The sequence below is a fragment of the Streptopelia decaocto genome, assembly GCF_964273445.1.
Source record: "Streptopelia decaocto genome assembly, chromosome: 6".
NCBI lineage: Eukaryota > Metazoa > Chordata > Aves > Columbiformes > Columbidae > Streptopelia > Streptopelia decaocto.
The window spans coordinates 2,027,422-2,047,064 of record NC_138660.1 but is presented as its reverse complement, the minus strand read 5'-3'; the positions used below and the strand labels follow the sequence as shown (position 1 = coordinate 2,047,064).

General features: G+C 41.9%; 1 long non-coding RNA gene across 1 annotated transcript; it reads right to left on the bottom strand.

The window, feature by feature from the left end:
* Nucleotides 1–1,342: 1,342 nt before the first annotated feature.
* On the bottom strand, nt 1,343–19,197 carry LOC309441901. The gene is made up of 3 exons (XR_014184495.1): nt 19,009–19,197; nt 14,767–14,911; nt 1,343–1,427 (listed from the first exon to the last, which is right to left on the bottom strand). It is a non-coding gene; the product is annotated as an uncharacterized lncRNA (long non-coding RNA).
* Between the last annotated feature and the right edge of the window lie 446 nt (nt 19,198–19,643).

The window sequence follows — 19,643 nt, the reverse complement described above, 5'->3', positions numbered from 1 at the left end:
TCTTTCTGGCGCCCTGGCTTTGTTCCAGCACCCAGATGTGAGCAAGTCTGTAATAAACAGGAATTTGGCTCATTTGCACAGACAGCAAATCCACGTTTCAGCTATTAAAGTCATTTTACTTACGCTGTTTGGTCCAAAAAGGATTGCCCATGTTTGACAAACCCTTGGAAAAGCCACTTGTTCAAAGGTCCGGCCTTCTGAAAAAATTCATCTTCCTACACCAAAGATTACCTGAATCCTGTGTACACAGCATTAAGTGACAGAGGGTGCTTTTTGATTATTTTCTTACCAAGGGCAGAAATACTTGTTATTTAAGTATTTATTTAACTTTTCAGGATGATAGGAAAAAAAAAGCATTGAGTCCTACCTGACATTCTGTGACCCAAAAGGTTTGTTTTCCAGCTACCCCATCATTAATTCCATCAGTAACCATTCAAGAAAAATCAAAATAAGTTTTCAAATCACACTGTTACTATGTGCTTCTAGTATATCTGCTGCAAATTACTATTGGGCATAAAATACTTACTTTTCACTTGACAGATCTTTTAACAGATCTGTCAAAAGAGAAATTACGAGGTCACGTTTTCAGCTGTCCCAAATTAGTCTAGATTCCCTGAAATCAGAGCAGCCCTGTCAGGTTACTGTAGTTGGTCTGAAAAACACGGTCTTGAACTGCAAATCTGTGCAATAAACGTGGGGGTTTCATGGCCGCTTGAGGGAGCTCAAAGGTAACGCCTGGCAGATCACCTCGGGTTGCGCAGGGGACATAATTAAAGGGAGATCATTTATATACGCAGATAAAAGGGTGAAAGCCTGCGTGTGGAAAAAAAAATGTTGCCTTTTTCCTAGCTAACTAGCCCCATTATTCCAGGACACCGTTGTTGTGCCACCCAGTACCTTCCCAGGTCCCACTGATCCCCAGAAAATGGTATTTTGTTCATGCACACACTTGAGTTTCCCTCCAGGACACAAATATAAGAGCAGAGTCCTCAAACTACCTTCCCACCATCATTCTCAGAAAGAAAATGCTCCCTAAAATTCCTCCTAACCAGAGGAATTCCCCAGACATTATAATTTGGGGCAAGGAAGATAACCCTCACCAAAAAGCAGTGAACTGCACAGCCAGCTCCATAAATTGATCCGCACCAGTTCCAGGCTGCTCTACGCAGCAAAGTTAAACTTCACTATCGTAGAAAAATATGCAAAGATGGAAGGATTAAACTATTCAAACTATTTAAAAAGCTATCTAAATACTTTAAAAATTCTTACTTTACGTTGCGCTTAAGCAGGTTCTACTGAGCATAGTTAATTCAATACCAAAATAGCAAAGGTGACGCTAGGAGGGTTCTTCACATGAAGCCCAGCCTGGTTTGGTACAATGAGGGTTTCTTGTGCTTCCACTCATCCTTGAGGGAGTTTTCATAAACCTGAAACACCTGCAATTTTATTACATTTATTTTCAAAGATGTCAGTGGGGTTTTCATGTTATTTTCATGGCTGTATGCTTAAATATTTCATATTAAACAAGACTGGATTTGTACTTTGCCTCGCTTGATATAACATAGGACCCTATACAGTAGAATAAAAAATTACACTCATGTATCCAGAATATTTAACAGGTGAAAAACCAATATTTTTCCATTTGGTATTTCAAAATATTTGCCGTGCCACCCCTTTCTTCCCAGTCGCTTCCATCTTCACCTTGGGAATGACCTTGCTGTGCCTGAAGCTTAATGGCTGCAATGTGCAGCGTGAGTTAAGTCTGAGATGGTTCTCCAATGCATTGCAGGTGAGCGTTTATGTCACAAATAAATACAGTAGATTGCTCTTAAACTCATACTTTAGAGTGTTTATTACAGATGCAATTTCTGTCTTAGCATAAATCAAAGTACTTAAAGTGCCATATGATACCAAATGCTTAGTTTAACAGCATAAAATTGAGCAAAACCTGTATACAGTACTTTATAGGAGCTATAAAATTCTTGTGCTTGCGGCCTCACCTTTTTGCATTGCCCAGATCAATCAAGTCCACTGAACACTCTGGATAGTAAATACTCACGTGAAGCAACGATTAGCTTTCAGAGTTTAGTTATTACTGTCTTCAGTGGAGGTGCTTCAAAATATGACAAAATTGCAAAGAAGCAGGAACCGCATTTAACATGATTTAATTTACTTCACCATCATTAGACTATTATCTGTTCTCGGAAAGAAAAATCTTATGCTTTGCCTCCAACATGCATTAACCACATGTTATGAAAGATCTGTCATATGTAGGCATGCAAACATTTATTTTATCACTTCAAGTGGCAAGGAACGTGTTATTATAAAGCTCCCCATGTCCTGTGCCACTCAGATATTATTGGACTTGTGTGCAATCTTCTTAAGACACGTCTAATTTCTGTAAACAGCTGGAGAAAGGCTGAGGAAGCATTTTTGCACCATAAATCTATTCGAGACCAAAGATTTCGGCCTAAGGAATCTCCTGAGGCTCAAAGGATCCTCTGCCAAAGCAAACACCTCCCCGCTCCGCTGAGTCACACAACACAGCACAGCTCCCAGCGCTGCGGCTTTATTGCTGCTTTTGCTAAGGGCGCTCATGGAGACAGATCGCACTTTGTATTTCCTAAAATGACTTAAAACCCCTCGCTCTTCCCTGCGACAAGTGGGCCTGTACCTGTAACAGCCAAATCTGCTCGGTTAACCTATTAAAAAATACCTATAGGTGCCTGAGAGACACTGAACCAAAGCATTTATGGAATAGCTCGTCACTTGAAAGATGCATTCTCATATTTAAACTTTTAAAAACTCTATTTCTATTTTCAGTGTGATGGCCATGAAGCGCTTTGTAACTAAGCCCAGCAATTTCAGCAGGAAGCTTTGATTTTGAGTAAAACGCCCGACGGTTGGTGCGGCAGCCCTGGGAACGGGGGAAGTTCACACCCTCGACACGGGCTTCGTGTCCCTCTCTCTGGCTGCAGCCCAAGTGACAGCGCTGGGACGGCACTCGGTGTCACCAAACTTTCCATTCTTTTCAAATGAAAGCCTACAGAAACGCAGAGACGGACGGGAGGAACACGCTGATGCCCACTGACTCCATGGCGAGCCGTGCAGTCTGCCCTCAATAGCCCTGGAAATATATAATGCGCATAGCTCACCACACACATACTGTTCTGTTCTTAAATTGGTGTATGTTATACCACCCAGCAATTAAAGTGTCCAACAAGAACCTTTCTAACTGCAGCATGAAGCCTTGTGGTGTCCCCACTTAGCTCTGTATTAAATCTCCTTTAGTTCCTTGTATTCCAAAAGCAGATCTCCTGTCAAACTCCTTTTTCTCTCCCCTCAAGGCTGAATATTTAATGCGCATCCAGCAGCTCATCAGGCTCAAGTTGTTGAGTTTTTCTGGAGGGCTTCCAGGACCTGGGTAAGGTGGGTTGTTTTTCTTTCCTTCTCTCTCGAGGCTGCAGCCCAGAGTTGAGCAGAACTTTCCAAGCAAACAGCTTTACTCGGTGGCACCGCTGTTTCCTGAGCTCTGTGATTAACTCCTTTGCTGATACATCTGATCCTTCCTTGCAATTCAATCCTCTCACCTTTGTGCAACTCGCTTCTCACCATCTCTCCTAAGCCCTGGATCTCAGCAACCGCTTTCCACTTGTGACCTATAAGTGTATTTATTTGAAAAGCCTCTTCCACTGTGCAACCTCCTGCTTGAGGTCACATTTATCTCGGTACACGCTGCGGAGCACGAGCCCTTTCCCAACAACACCCTGATAACTGTTGCCGGCTTTACACACTCTTATCATCCAGCAATTGTTATTCCAGGAGACACCCTGCCATCAATTTTTGGTCTCCTGATTTATGGTCACTTCCCCTTTGTTCCCTTGCTCCAGCATTTACATGAATTCTTATTCCAGCTGCAACACTTGCAGCAGGTGGCACAGCATAAGCAGATATTCTCAAAATCCACCGATCTTGCATGATTGTCCACAAGGCACAGCAAATAAAAGCAGCGTGATGTAGTTTCACCTATTAGTTTCTTTAACATAACCATGTCAGCTACAGGTATAGAATATTGTTATGTGAAACATTGTTACTGGATTGAGACCTTTCAAAATAAAACCAAGAAATGCAAAATTGGTATCATTCCAATAATTGGGAGTTGACTCCACATGTCCAGCTTTGTTACTGAGAGTATGAGGCTTTGCTCTGTTTCGTGACCCCAAGAAAGTGATACCATGGAGGGGGGGGGAAATCACAAAAACTCTCATTTAGAAGAAAAAGCAGGGGGGGAAGTTAAAAAAACAACCACCAAAAAAACCCCAGACCAAACAAAAAACCAAACCAACCAAACACCACAACCCATCATTCTTTCCTCATTGGCAAATAATCAAAAACAAGCAGTTTATCTACCTGGAAAGGGGAGGAAAAAATTCCGCAAACTGATGATCAAAAATCAAATAAAGACAAGATATTCTGCATAAGCATCTGTTAAATAAGGGGCTGGAGAAGGGGATGAAATGCACAGTTATCTTTTTTACTTTCCTTCAAAGAGTGAATGAAAAATTATTCTGCACAGCAAGAAAATCACTTGTAATATAGTTCAGAAAATATATTGTTACCTTTAGAAGCATCTTGCTCAACACTTGATTTCACATTTTCATTCCTTAGAGATTACAATTCTTTGCATTTTTATATCTCGGAGTTTACCACCTTGTGGTTTTGAAGTACAAACAACTTCATAAATATTATTCATAGCATTAGAAAAAAAATCAAGTAGATTCATGTTCTCCCACATAAATGACAAGTGAATAAATACAAGTTATATGGGTGACTAACTGAAATATTGCACTAACGTTTCCTGGCACCGTGGGCACATCACGATCGCTGTACACGGGGGTAATCAATACTGAATAAACGTGGGTTAAAGTGAACGTCACCCCTAGGCCAGACTTTCAATTAGAGCTCATTCAAACTTTGTTAGTGTGGAAAATTTTACCTTATGTTAAGAGACTTTGTTTCTAAGGAGACCTACAGGACTCACCTTCTTCCAACAACACGGGGGAGGTGGAGAGGATGATTTAGTGGCCTTTGTGCATCCTTTCATTGTATATACTGCATGCCTTGTATGCAAATACCTTCTTTGAACATAAGAAAATGGGTGAAGCGAAAGTTCTGAGGTGGTTCTTACTGGAAATTGTGCTATGCTGGTATAACCTTTCCCTTACAACTTGTTTTATTTATATAGTAACTTCTTCCGTTTAGGCAAACCCTGAATTACGGTCACCTCTTAACACCGGCAGTACTAGAACACAAGAAACCAATCAAAGTGACGTGGGAAGGCTGCGACCTTAACTCTGCTTCCATCAGGAACAAAATGCCCAATAAGATTAATATTTAAATTACCATAACGGGACATATAAACCACGATGTCCCTGGGATGAGTAAGGTGAATCACCCTACGTTGTACTGGCCGTGGACGTCTCCCACAGGCTCTGTTTGATGACACGCCGTTCAGATGTGCAGACACCCTGCCGAGCTAGAACAAGATGTTTGGTTTTTTGAAACGGAGCCCAAGACTCTGAAGAGAAACCCCAGAGTTTGGGTGAACACCAGCTCCCCGCTCAGAGTTCCCCTGCACAGCCAACGCTTCGCTCACACAGACCTAACCAGGCTCTGCATGGGAACCGGAGATTCACAGAACCACAGAATCCCAGAATCCCAGAATGTCAGGGGTTGGAAGGGACCTGGAAAGCTCATCCAGTGCAATCCCCCCATGGAGCAGGAACACCCAGATGAGGTTACACAGGAAGGTGTCCAGGCGGGTTGGAATGTCTGCAGAGGAGACTCCACAACCTCCCTGGGCAGCCTGGGCCAGGCTCTGCCACCCTCACCGGGAACAAGTTTCTTCTCAAATTTAAGTGGAACCTCTTGTGTTTCAATTTGAACCCGTTACCCCTTGTCCTATCATTGGTTGTCACTGAGAAGAGCCTGGCTCCATCCTCCTGACACTCACCCTTCATATATTTGCAAACATTAATGAGGTCACCCCTCAGTCTCCCCTTGTCCAGCTCCAGAGCCCCAGCTCCCTCAGCCTTTCCTCACACGGGAGATGCTCCACTCCCTTCAGCATCTTTGTTGCCCTGCGCTGGACTCTCTCCAGCAGTTCCCTGTCCTGCTGGAACTGAGGGGCCACAACTGGACACAATATTCCAGGTGTGGTCTCCCCAGGGCAGAGCAGAGGGGCAGGAGAACCTCTCTGACCCACTGACCACCCCCTTCTAACCCACCCCAGGTACCATTGGCTTCCTGGCCACAAGGGCCCAGTGCTGGCTCATGGTCATCCTGTTGTCCACCAGGACCCCCATGTCCCTTTCTGCTACGCTGCTCTCTAATAGGTCATTCAGTCTTAGTTCAGAAGAAATAAAAATACAAATTTTTCTTCTTTTCTGTTATCTGTAAAGCAAATGCTTTTTTTTCTGGAAGCTTGAGCAGTCAGCTCATGTGCCGTATCTACAATGAGAGTCGCAGCCACACAGCATTCAAATACAACAAAGCAGGGAACTGCTGGGACGCTTCTGTTCCAAATATCGAACAACAAATGCCAAGCAACCTGTACAATTATAGGGAATGTAAAATGGAAAGAGAAAACGGAACTCAGGAAAGGGAATAGATAAAAATCAGGCTTTTGAGAATGACGCCAAGTAATAACATCCCATCCTGGCCCCCGTACAAGATCTGGGGTGTTTGCTTCCCTTGGCAAACTCTAGAAAATCACAGTTTTTCCAGCTTATAGTTACATTCTAAACAATAAGTGCTTTGGGGCTCCAAGATCTCCAATTAAATGCCCTGCTATCCAATTTACATATAACCTGCTGGTGAACAAGAACTGACTCTTAATTTCTTTGGGGAATGTGTCCTTGGAGTGGTTCCAGGCGTGGGTAACGACTCTGCTATTTTGGATGGATTTTCTGTGCTGCCTGGGAGCATTTGTATCACCACAAAAAGAGAAGAAACAAACAATTAGTGCTTTTATAACTTCTTAAAATCTGATTATTCCAGGGAATTAGAGAGTCAGTGTATCCATTGGAGGTAGAGGGGTGGAACAAGGGGTGTCATTAACAGTAGCATTGCCCTGGGTCATTCCTCAGACCAGAACAGCGTGTATATACTTCTCCAAGAATTCAGTCCTGGATCCTGAAAGGCACCTCAGTGTGACTGAGGATCTAGACCTGTACGTCTGAATAAGATGTAGATGTTTTACTGTTTAGATTTAGATGATTTAGATGATTTAGTGAACAAATGTCACAGCTACTCACGCTAAGCAAAAATGTACCTTTGACAGTCAGGGGTTCAAAATCTGCACCACTTAGGAGCCGAAAAGTCCGATTTTCCAAAGGGAGTTCACATCTACCAAAGTCACACTGCAAACTAATCAGAATTCCCCGTCCTTGTATAAATTTTTGCCTAGAATCTGTATTTTCAAGTCTTTTCTTGTTGCTATGCCCAGCTCTGCTTTTCTTGCTGAGCATTGATTGAATTCCACTTGCTACATTATTATGCTCAAGCAGATCTGTTATGATTATTAAAAATATCACACGTGCCAAAATATTTTGACTGAGAAAGTGAAAAACATTCCCAGCACCCCAAGCTCCCTATCTGCTGTATGTCTTGCGAAGAATTGGCCCAAAATAAAACTACATTGGTGGGATGGAGAGCTGATCCCTGGGCAGCAGCGACGCTGTAGACAACACGTGCACGACACACAGCGCTTGGGCACAGGTGAGGTCAGAATTACTTACTTGCTGCTGAAAATTACTTTACCCCACAGGAAAAGAAAGCAAAGGGAGGAACACTGCACTCATCATAACAATAATCCTGTGAGGAGGAGGCTGCAAAGAGGCTTTAGGTGCACGGCTTAGCAGCAAACAGCCTCTGGGTTTAGGCTTCCGCACTTTGCTTTTTCATGAATGTAAATAACAGCAAAACAAAACAGCTCAATAGAAGCTTTCACTCAAGCGTAACTCTTTATATCCCATAAAGGACCCTCCTGCCTCCATCCCTATTTGTCCCAACATTATTTCAGCTTCTAGTCCAGTTTTTCTGAGTCCTGGCTCCCATTTTGCTGCAGTTTCTGCTCAACAAGCAAAATTAAGTATTATTACTAGTTTTTTATCCTGACACCTGAAAGAGCAACGCAGCACATTCCCAATATTTATTCCCTGCAAATATTTCCCACGGACAGCTTTGCGTCCTGCGTCCCACATAGGAAAAGCGATTTTCCTCCAAGAATGAAGCGCTGGGATTTTCAGGGAGATAATGTCCCGGATGTTATGCCCGAGAGATAACATTTCAATAAAGCAGGCCTGGCGTGGCCCTGGAAGGCGTCCAGCGGTGGCCTGTAGCCCAGCAACCTGCCCCAAACAGCCAGCGCTTCCAGGAAATGGAAATGAAACGCAGCGATTTTAAACAACCCTTTCACAGGTCCCACGGGACTGGGAAGAACCAGGGGATGAATCACTGCTCACAACACGTCTTCAAGGAAGTCAACATTAAAAAAAATCACCGGGCTCCAAATGGCATAATTGGCTCCTTGGGGACCAAGGGGGACCCTTTGCTGGAGCTACAACTGTGTTTCAGCCTAAAATGGTACCACCCCCATCTTGCTGGACGCAGGAACTGGTTTAGTCAGAGCGTGGGCAGGGGGGTCTGTAAGAAAAGAAACAGCGGCCAGCAGTGGACGGTCTTGCTGACGCAGCACAATGTGTTGAATCTGTAAGAATATCTTTGTGCTGTTGCAACGCCTTTCTCATTTATGCGTGCGCTGGGTGCTCAGCAAATAGATTTAGCAACCAGGCATTGTTAAACTCAGATATGTTCCTCCTTCCAGACTTATTTTGTATGCGAACTGTTAATATCTGCCACAGTAACCTTGCAGTTTCTCTGAGTTAGCACTAAGTTTTGACCCCGAAGTGACAGTTTGCTGTTGAAAATGCTGTTTTCTTAGGATAAGCCACAGAGCCCAACAATGGTTCACCAAAAGTCCAGCTCTCAAACAGCGACTCAGTCCTGGGGCTTGTCAGAGTCTCTTGCACTCCCACCCGAGGAGCTGCTGGTTGTTCTCATCACCTCTCAGCTCAGGGACAGCAACCAACTCAGGGGCAAAATCGAGGATTTAATGTCTGTGCTCCATTTTCTGATCAATAACTGCAAAGCTGCTTCAGACCCTGGACACACGCTGGCTTCATAAACATCTTTGGTTTAGTCGGAGAAAAGTCTATGCAGGCTGCTTCAGAAAATGGAAGAATATCCAACATCTTGTTCAATTCTCTGTTCTTACTTAATTAGACAGATTGATCAGGGAAAACTGAATTGCTTCCAGTGTCAGCAAGACTGTCCTGAACTAGACTGTCCTAAACTCGCTCCCTCTTTACTTTCCTGGCAGAAGGAAACACACCAAAATTACCCAACAAACAAAAAACCATTTTCCTAACACCTCACAGAATAAGTAGCAAGCATTATATTCTAATACTCAAGCTGGATTATAAATCTCTCAATAGGTTAGATAGTACCTTTGCTTTCATATCTAAAATTTTCTTCTCAAACTTTTAGAAAAGGCCATTGTCACACTAAATCCTCACAGCACAAACCTCAGGAATGAAACAGAGAGGGATTGTATTGGCAGGTGTGACAGCACAGAGACTAACAAAGAATATCAACAGATAGAGCTGCCTCCAGACTTGACCATTTATACCTGTAGTACCTCGTATAGAAATGTATGTATGGCTGCAAATGTGCACAAACACACACGCAGCCCACGCCAGAGTCACACGAATTGTGGACCAAGATCAGGTGCTGTATCATAAATTAAGGCTTTTATAACTTCTACCCTGACAAAACCATGTTGTTTCCTGTGATAAACAGTGAACGTTACTCTCAGGAGGGTCGGTCAGTGAGACAGGGGCTACGTGACTTCCCCAACTCCATTCTGTGATTTTTGGTGCTGATCTTCCACCCTCTCATATTTTCTTAACGTAACAGCAGATTTCTGTTTCCTTCTCTAGCGCAGTTAAGCCTTTCTCCAATTTCATCGATGCCACGTCGTGATACAGGCTCCTATTTTCAGGTGCCTTCAGTATTTGCATAAGAAAATGTTCTTTGCTCACTTCTCCTGAGCAGTTGGATAATTCCTGCCAAAAATCTGTTTGAGTTAAAAGCAGGTGCCTGTGACTCGTTCGCTGGGATTGCCAGGCATTTCCTCTTTGGATCAATGTGCTGCCTTCAGACCTGAAATCTTTATATCAAAACCTTCTCCGTTTTAAGTATCTTGTTAAGAAACATGTTTTTATGCCCGAACCCAACTTACTCTGCCCCTTCCAAAATGCTGCGTTCACTACGCATGTGCAAAGCGGCTTATAAGAAACAAGAAAGCTAGAAAAAAAAAAAACCTCATTAAAAATAAATACCTAAATCATAACAGCTGCATAATCTCAGCAAAAACTAATCTGTTCCAGTAGATTTTAGTTGCATCCAGAAAAAAAATACACACCAGAAGGTGGTAAGTGTGTCTAGTTTGTAACATCACTCCTGAAAAACAGCTAAAGGCATTTCCTTCTAGTTTTGTATGCAGTGTGTTTCTTCGTGCCTTTTTATTCCTAGTTCCTCAGTTACAGTAAAATGTGCAGGTTTGAGAATTCGTGCTGCCACTACAACCAGACCCCGAGCAGTTCTTTTTAAACAAGGTCGCACTTCACCAAGTTAATGCTACAAACCCACATCATTACCCTGGGCTCCACCTAGAAGGCCGAATGAAAGCTCTGATGAGTAATCGAGGTTGCATCTCCAATCTTCTGCACTGACAAATGTTCCAAGTGCAAAACGGGGATTGCATGTGTGCCTGTGAGAAAACGCTGGTTAAAAGCACCATCCTCCCTGCTCTGCCATCTCCGGTGATGTATCACTGAGCAAAACTTCGTTGCTCTCACAAGGGTTTTCTAAAATCCCCTGGCATCTCCTCTCTGGCCACAAACACGTTTTGCCTTGTCTGTGCTTTCTCTGAGCAAACTTGCAATCGCAGTTCGCACAGGGCCAAGCGCTGTGCTTGCTGAAAATGCTCAGCTCCTATTAAAGCACTTTCTTTTTCTCCATCTCTGTCTGCCTTTTGTATGTTATGGTGAAGTTACAACAGTTAAAAATACATGTTTAACCTTCTGAAGAAAACCTCTAGGTAACTTGCAGTCAACTTCTCAGTTTAAATCGTGACTGTGCTACATCAAGTTGCTTTGGAAAACACTTTCACTTTGACTCAGGTCAGTACAAAGGTCCAGTTATTAAAATTAAAAGCGATCTATGTCTGTACAGAAGCCAATATATAGCAGATTTCTTGAAACTAACCTCACGTTTCCCTAAAATGTGAAGAGGAAAAATCCAAGAAGTCTACATTCAGCAATGTTTCTATTGAAAGTGAGCATTAGCAGTATTTAACCAAGCATTTCTTAGAAATTAAACCAGAAGATGCTACTGAGAGAAACCTGCTGTTAAAAGTGAGTGTGTCTCTGTCAGAAGCAGCAACTTATGAACGCATTTAAAAACTGTATCTTAGTCCTGTTGTGATGAGATTTCATTGTGCCCTTAGATTGTTACCACTAGCATATCTATGTTGTTAATATTGACAGCAGTTACCTTATCGTAGAGGCTCATGGAACCAAGAGCCAGCAGAGACAAGCCAGAGGTTTTGCCAGGGGGAGGAAAAGGACTCGGAGGCAACGAGAGGTCATCAGCATTTCCCATGATTGTGCTTCAAATACGCGCGGCGTTCGCTCCCCTGCTATTGTTTTTACGTTCACCTTTCCAAGCAAGGTCAGCCAGGACTATTTTAAAAAAGTCAAAACAAAACATCAAGATGAGTTTGAGTTTTTTGCAAGGAAAACTCTGCAATAATCTTGATGTCTGACACAGAAAAAAAGTTCTCCCCCCTTTTTCTTGCATACAGTAATTTCCCTTAAATCTTCTAGATCTGTTTAGACAGGACCAAGAATGGAATAGTACCCTCAATTAAAAATTATTTCAAAGGGAAAGAGTGGATGCAGTCAGAGACTCAGGAAGGAAATCTTAAACGCAATATTCACAACAGTATTTCAGTGATGTGTGTTACATCTCTCTCTATATATATGTATATATTTTCTTCATACACATGTAGCAATATGTTCTGGTTGTGAACATTTTACAGATCTGAGGCCCACTTTGACCTGATAGAAGTTTATAGCACCAGGCTCTTAAACTGGCAGCGCATCATTTCATCTGACATGTCAGCACAAATACTTGAGCACGTTACAATGACACCTCATAACAACTATATCGGGAAGAATAGAATTCCATCATTGTGAATGCATTTTTTCTTTTCAAAAAATTATTAAAGCCATCCTGAACGCTGTAACGCAAACCACACATCTCATGCCAACTTTGATTCAGTACAGACACTCTGACATTAAAACCTTAACTCCCCCTTCAGAGGAAAACAGCAGAGTTTTGTTTGATGCATCGCATACGACTTCTGACCAGATCTTGCCCCATCCCAGGCTTTCAATGCAAATATATTAATGTCAGCAGGAGAACCAGAGATCTTCCAATAGAAAATGTCAAATTTGCATCTGTAAAATAAAAATATATTAATCTGGTTTCTGCCATAAATTGCATTTTCTTAAAGACTTGGGAGGGTGTCAAACCCAAATCCCTGACATTTCAGTTTGATTTAGTGAAACGGCAGAAGGAGCTTAGCTAATGAGGTAGATGCATTTTGTGGGTGATAACACAGTGCTAGAAAGGTTGGTCACCAGGTAAAAAATGATCTGCTCTACAAAGTGCAGGAGAAGGCTGGTGACTGCTCAATGCCACTACGTCTACATTGAGATATGAAAAGCAACCAACCAACAACAAAACCAACCAACTAACGCACCCGAACAACAAAAACCAGGTTTGTGGTTTCTGTGGTTTGTGCTGGAGCTGGGCATAAACTTCTGATCTGTGCTAATGTGCCAATCATTTCCAGGCAAAGTGATTTAATGTCACATCAGTAAAAATTCTTAGGTCTTGACCTGTCAATCTGCTGATGTGTAAAATCAGAGATGAGGGTGTAGATTTCAAAAAGAAATCTGAAAAAATATAGCGAACATTTGAATATACCAAAGGTTTATTCTCCCAGACCAGAACCGCTGTTTAGACTGTGCATGACATTAAACATTTCCTATTTTCGTTTGCCCTATTGTTCATAGATCTCTTAATATAAAGAAAAAAATGCTAAACAGCAGCGTCTATTTCAGCATTTTTGACCAAACGCCTAAGCCCCGTTTTTACGAGGGCTTGTAGCAAGGGGTGAGGATAAAAGTGGTGAGTTTCCTCCCTGTTGTAGCGCGATGCGTTGGGGCAGCGTTCAGCTCACGGCAGCGGCGTTTGCCAGATTACACAAACTCACTGAAATTTCACAGCAACGCAAGCTGAAGAACTTTCTCCTTGTAGTCTCTCCAACTGGAATGAATGTCACTGAAAATTACTGTTTAGTGCTCCTTTGCTTCACAAATTGTTTGGTTTTTTTTTTTTTTTCCTTCAGCTTTGAACGGTTGAAAGTCTTTAAGTCGGTCTTATTATGGGATCAAAGCTGGCGCTGAGATCATAGCTTTTGGTTGTCACTTGGATTTTTTTCAGTATAAACAGTGTTTCAATGGCTATAATGCTCATGAAAAGTCCCACATTGGCCACGCTGAAATCTGCGCTTTGTAAGCGATGTTATTTCTCCATATTTTCTTTAATCCTTAAACCTAACAGAGAGATTTTAGTTTTGACTCCACCATCTTCCTGCTGATTAAGCCCAGCTACGCAATGTGGAGAAATAGACATAATAGTTCTTATACATTTACGTGAGGAAACAAGTATGTATTTGTAAAAAGAGTATGACTAATCCAGAAAAAAGATCATTTTCTCAGAAGTTCTGGGAACGTACGGTGATGCAGAAAAGAACAAAGAAGGAATTATTCCTAATCAGAACCGAGCAAGTGAGATTATCATGAGATGGAGCAAAGATAAGAAAACTATCATTGACTAAGGAGGCACGTGCTGAGAAAACAAACCATTCATTAGTATGTAAAGGAGGTAATATCTATATGAATTAAAGAACTAGAGGCAATTGCTCTAATGATTTTATTCCATATTCATCTAATGCTCAGAGTAAATCCGGGTAATATCTACAACAACCAAATATGACGCTTGCAATAAGAAGTAAAAAAATCATAGTATGGATTTTGATTTGTTCTGTGAGATGGTTTTAGAAGGTCCTGAAGACTAATCTGCCTTGATTGCTATCAGAGTGGTCAACCTGCCTCAGGGCTGGATCATCTGGTGTTAGAGGAAACCCTGCAGAACAGTAAAATTAGCGGCCTGGAGATCGTCACCACACCACTTTATAGGCATGGGCTGAAATTGGGTGATATATCTACCGGCATAAATACAGATTGGAGTATTTAACTCTGAGCAGATCTTAAAATACAAAATTCACTATGTGAAGATAAAATGCCCCACATAAATCAGTCTCTGAAATGTCTCCCTCCAACACAACTTCTTAACAGAGAATTAATGATAAATTCTACCTATTTTCCAGCGTAAATAAAATCCCCCGCTCATGAAGGAAACCCTTCAGTGAGGAATATTTTTTGTTTGTGTTTCATCTTTTGTATGAGAGATGCCACAAGTTATATTTTAAAAAAAAAATAGGATCACCTTTTCTGTCTGTTCAGGAGTGAGAGCGTAGGACCAGTCCCTGGCTTCTCCCAGTGTTTTGCCCCTTTTGGTTTTCACCAAAGGAGCCAAGGACGCAAATCTCCTGTCCACGGCTCCTGCGCAGAGCAGACCCTGGAAACAGTTCCTGCAAAGGACAGAGAGAACAACGGTCACCAAAAATAAGGGGACAAATGGGAGGATATAGCAAGCAAGACACAGAAAATGTGTTTCCTCTCAACTGTTACTTCTGCTGCATCCTTTCAAACACGTCACCTCACGAGAAAGACGGTTTGTGAGACAATGCTTTGGAATTTAGCATAAGAATTCACTCATTTGTCCCCACCTTAGTTAAAACAGTAACAGAATTGTGCAAATACTTAATGCCTTGTTTAAACATTGTGCAACCGAACAGTTCAAAAGTTATTGTTCTGTTGTAATAGTTAGTTAACAGAGACATACATTGAATCTTTATAAAACCAGTGTAAAATAGCCAGTATTTCAAGGGGCTTTTTATTGCCATCAGCTATGAGTAAACGTTAGCATCCAACAAATGAAAATAGTTTGTGTGTAGGGTGACAGGTTGTGACTTTGCATCCACCCAGGTCTGCCAGGAGGAATTTAATATGAACAGTGCTTTAGAGGCTTCATTTTAGAGCCTGTTTTTTTGGAGATCCAGAGCACCGTCCAGACGTCTCTGGAGAGGCGGCACAGCTGTAAGAGCTGTACAAAGGAAGGAAAAGCTCTGCCCAAATACCGCAGCTCTGCCCAACCTTTCGGCTGAGTTCCTCTGTGACAGCCACCAGAGGACAAAATACTCACATACGCCTATATTCCCAGCAGCTTTTCATCTTTAAATGGCTGCTTTAATTTCTATTTATTTTGAAAAAGGCCTGAGTATGTGTCCAAGATATATTTGTTATAGTTTTACAAGGCAGAATTGTGATTTCAGTTTATTAACAGGTATTATTATTGCTTGTGCTTGTTTTGGGCTCTGTAGTGATTATGTCTCACTGGGCATGTAAAGGATTTGTTTGCTGGGGCCAGTCTATAAACTAAGATTTCTCTGTTCCATACCTGTTCCGTAATCAAAAGAAAATTACCCAAATAGGTTAGCAAAATGTTACGTGTCTCCTTTTAATGTTAGAATAACAGCGCTAAAAATCTGCAATGCTTTACTCCTTCTGGTTACAATATACAGCCTTTCACTGTTCTTGGGTTGAGGTCATTTCATATATATTCCAATTTTCTAGCAAAATATCATTTCCAATTGCATTATTTAGTTATTAAATTCAGCCATCTGCTATAAACCTGTCTCATTTCTCAAGCCCAGCAACCCCCAAGCAAAGTCCATCCCAAGAAATACCCTCCGAACCTTTCAGACTGTTTGCATTTCTGCCGAACTCCAGAGGTGCTGGCACCGCAACACGTGTGAGTGGCATCAGTCCTGTACATTTGACAAAGATTAAGAAACTGAAAATAGCTGTAAATGCAGAAAATCTTAGCTTCATGACTATTCCCCAAGGTAGATGACTAAATGTGGTCCTGCTATGAAATAAACCCTCAAGAAAACCAAGAAGAATCAACGTAGCGTGTTGCATTAGTCCCTTGAAACGGTTAAAGATGCAGCCCGGTGACAGGCAGTTTTGTGCTGAATTCCCCAGGTACGTACGATACCACGATTAAAGAGAGAGGATCCAAATGACACGTGCCTTGTGCCACCAGAATTGCTGTTGTCACATCTCCACTGCTTGACAATAAAAGACGATCCTGTAAATGCTCACGTGCTCGAGAATTTCTGTGCTTCTCAGATTCAGTGGGTTCACAAACGGCTTTTTCTGCGGTTAAATGTTTGATGCTGTAAAAGATACTGATTTGATACACTAAAGCTATAGCAGATTGAGAGAAATGCCATGTGGCTTCAAACACCTTAGGGAAAGAGAGCGGAACGGGAGATTAAAGGTGATTTCCATCATCAAACATCGCTTCTGAGCTGGAGGAGTCTCCAAGCAACAAGACCAGAAGTCCTGAGGGACGGTTCACTGGAAGAGCTGCCCAACAGCACAGGAGCGGTGAAAAGAGAGCTCCCAAGCTTGGTCCTGACCGTTTCACTTCGAGAGAATGTTGGCATGCATTTTAAAAGCAATATGAAAATATACAGACTAAAGGGAACAGGTGGCATCAACCACTCTGCAGGTTTTTGGGGTTACCAGACTTTCTTGACTGACACAGATATCGCAGCCCCTTACATGTCAGGTGTTATTCCTGTACTGACCCAAATAACTTGAATCTAAGTGATGGCTTTCAAGTCTTTTCACTTTTCTTAATTTCCTTGCTCTAACAATTCTGGTCAAAATCAAACCCAGAAGTCTAACAGGAGACCAAGTCAAAGGCCTTGAAGGTAATTCACGTCACAGCAAGTGCTTATTGGCTTCAACTGCTTTCTCTCTTCTTGTTTATTTTATTAGTTCCCTATGGAACTATTACAGCTACACAGCAAACTTCCCCATAGGCCAATCAACACATATTACCCACAGGTTTTTAGAAAACTTGTCTATTGTACCCTCAAAACATGGGCAAATTAATTTTGGCTTTAATGTAGCCTGTCCTTTTGTAAAAATGCAATGTGTCATAGATTTTGAGCACTAACACCTGCAAGAAACACAGTCTGCGTTGAGTTACGTATATCAAATCCACTGGGAAAATTTTGTTACCTGGGTGTGCAAGAACAGCATCTGTCGCTGCTGACACTGAATACGTTTGTCTTCAAAAAAACTCAAACTTATCCATAAGCAGAAAGATTTAAAATTAGTCAGAAGCCCTCAACAGCAAATTTCCCTGAAAAAGTGAGCAACACTAAAAATAACACATGTATTTTTATGCCTATGCTTAACCATAGGCAAGGTCAGCCCAGCAATGCATTAGGAGATCACCTATTCACAGCAAAAAATGTGGAGACTAATTACACAGAAAATAAGCTCTTGTGATTAATTACTGGGAATAATTCTTGATAGGGGTGGGGGAAGCCATAAACAATTCACTTAAAATCAAGTAACAGAGCTTGTTTTTAACTCCAGCAAGATGTTGAAGTTAGAACTGGAGAAGTTGCAAGAAAGAATAAACTGAAGTTTGTCCAAATTCATTGTATTATATTACAGACATCTGTTAGCGATTATGAGCCAGCGAGGTCTGTTGTAAAATGCTTACAAAGGATATAGAAATAGTCTTCAAATATGAAACAAATTAGGAATAACTGGCCTCTAAACAAGCATTTGATGTATGAAAAAAAGATGGTAAGCAAATGAAAACCTCAGAATGCTTTTTGGAGCAGCTGCCTGAAACGACCCTCATTTCCATTTCTAAAGGGTCCAAGTCAGATGTGAGACACGCGTGATGCAAACCACCGCACAATAACATGGGAAATTTGCCATAATGTACAGTTTGCTAAAGAAGAACAGAGAAGGAAGAGTGAGAGAGGCTTATTAACATGTACCTTGCACCACCATTGCCCTCTGAATCTGGACTAAGTTAACTGGAATGAGAGGTAAAAACTAAAATGTGTATGTCACTTCAAGTTAGATCACTCGCTTCGGTCCCTTTTCTTCAGATGTTACACGCTGTAGAGCTTCATTTTTACTGTCACCAAAAAGTCTGAGGCAAACAAGCGAGCATGGCTTGAGGCCGGCCTGCTGGAGGATGCACTTACAGGTTTTAAGGGCCACATAAAACGCAAACTTAAAATAAATGCTGGGGAAGCAGCAAATGCCTGTGTCTGTACATATTCAGGAACATTCCCCCAGCCTTGACCCGGAGCTGTTCAGCATTTAAGCTTTTATTTTCCCAAGTCAAAATGCTTTGTAAATTCAGAGTCATGTTTGATCAACAGCAAATTATACCAACATAATCTCTGCAGTGATTTAGGAGAAGCGCCATGGAAATTCCTTCTTCTCCCTGCTTTGTGCTGCAAGTTCTCTGCCCTTGTCACACTGACCCTCGGGTCTGGGTTACTCACAACCTCTTTGTTGCACTCAGGAGGAAGGAAACAACCATATCACTGAGAGTGATGCTGACTGAGAAAGCAGGAAAAGGAGGAGAACTTTGTAGGGAAAAGGAAGGACATAGAAAGTTGCAGATGGGGCCAAAGCCTCATGGCTCAATACTTTGACAGCTGGGGTTTGCAGGCTTTTCCAGCACGAGCGACAAAGTGCCAGATTTACAAGCTCTTACCTCTTCTTAAGCTCTTACCTCTCATTTAAGCCTCTGAAATCCCACAAAACCTAAGGCTTTAAAACCGTGTCAAACTTCTACCATGGCCAGTCCTTCCTCCTCTCCCAGGGCATCCTCAGCCCTCGAAATGAGTGGAGAGAACGGGCAGCATCAGGAAACAACGGGCACCGCTTGGATCTCCAGTGTCAGCTGAGAATCACGCTTCATATTTCATTTGAAAAGTAACATTGGAGCTGTCATCGCAGCGAGGATAAATGAGAAAAGACTGGATGTTGGTTTCTTCAGCTAAACAGAAAATATTAGAGATAAACATGGCAAGTATCCCAATAAGGAAAAAATTAGCCTGCTCCCTCTGCAAAACGTTATGAACCCTTCCCCGCAACAAACATATGAAAAATGTCGTCATCCTCTAATAGGCAGCTGTGTGACTGCAGATATGATATTAAATAAAGCGATGCACTGTAAAACTGGGAGAGATGTTAAATTAATCTAAATTTAACCTTTCTATATGGGATATAACTCAGGTACAGCTGAGAAGTTTGGCCCCTAAATTAGATAAAAGAAACTTAATTTGCTTCATGAGTTACTGACAGTGTCAAAAGGCTGAAGAGGGAAAAAAACCCCGAACCGCATAGCTGCTTGCTTACTCTTGG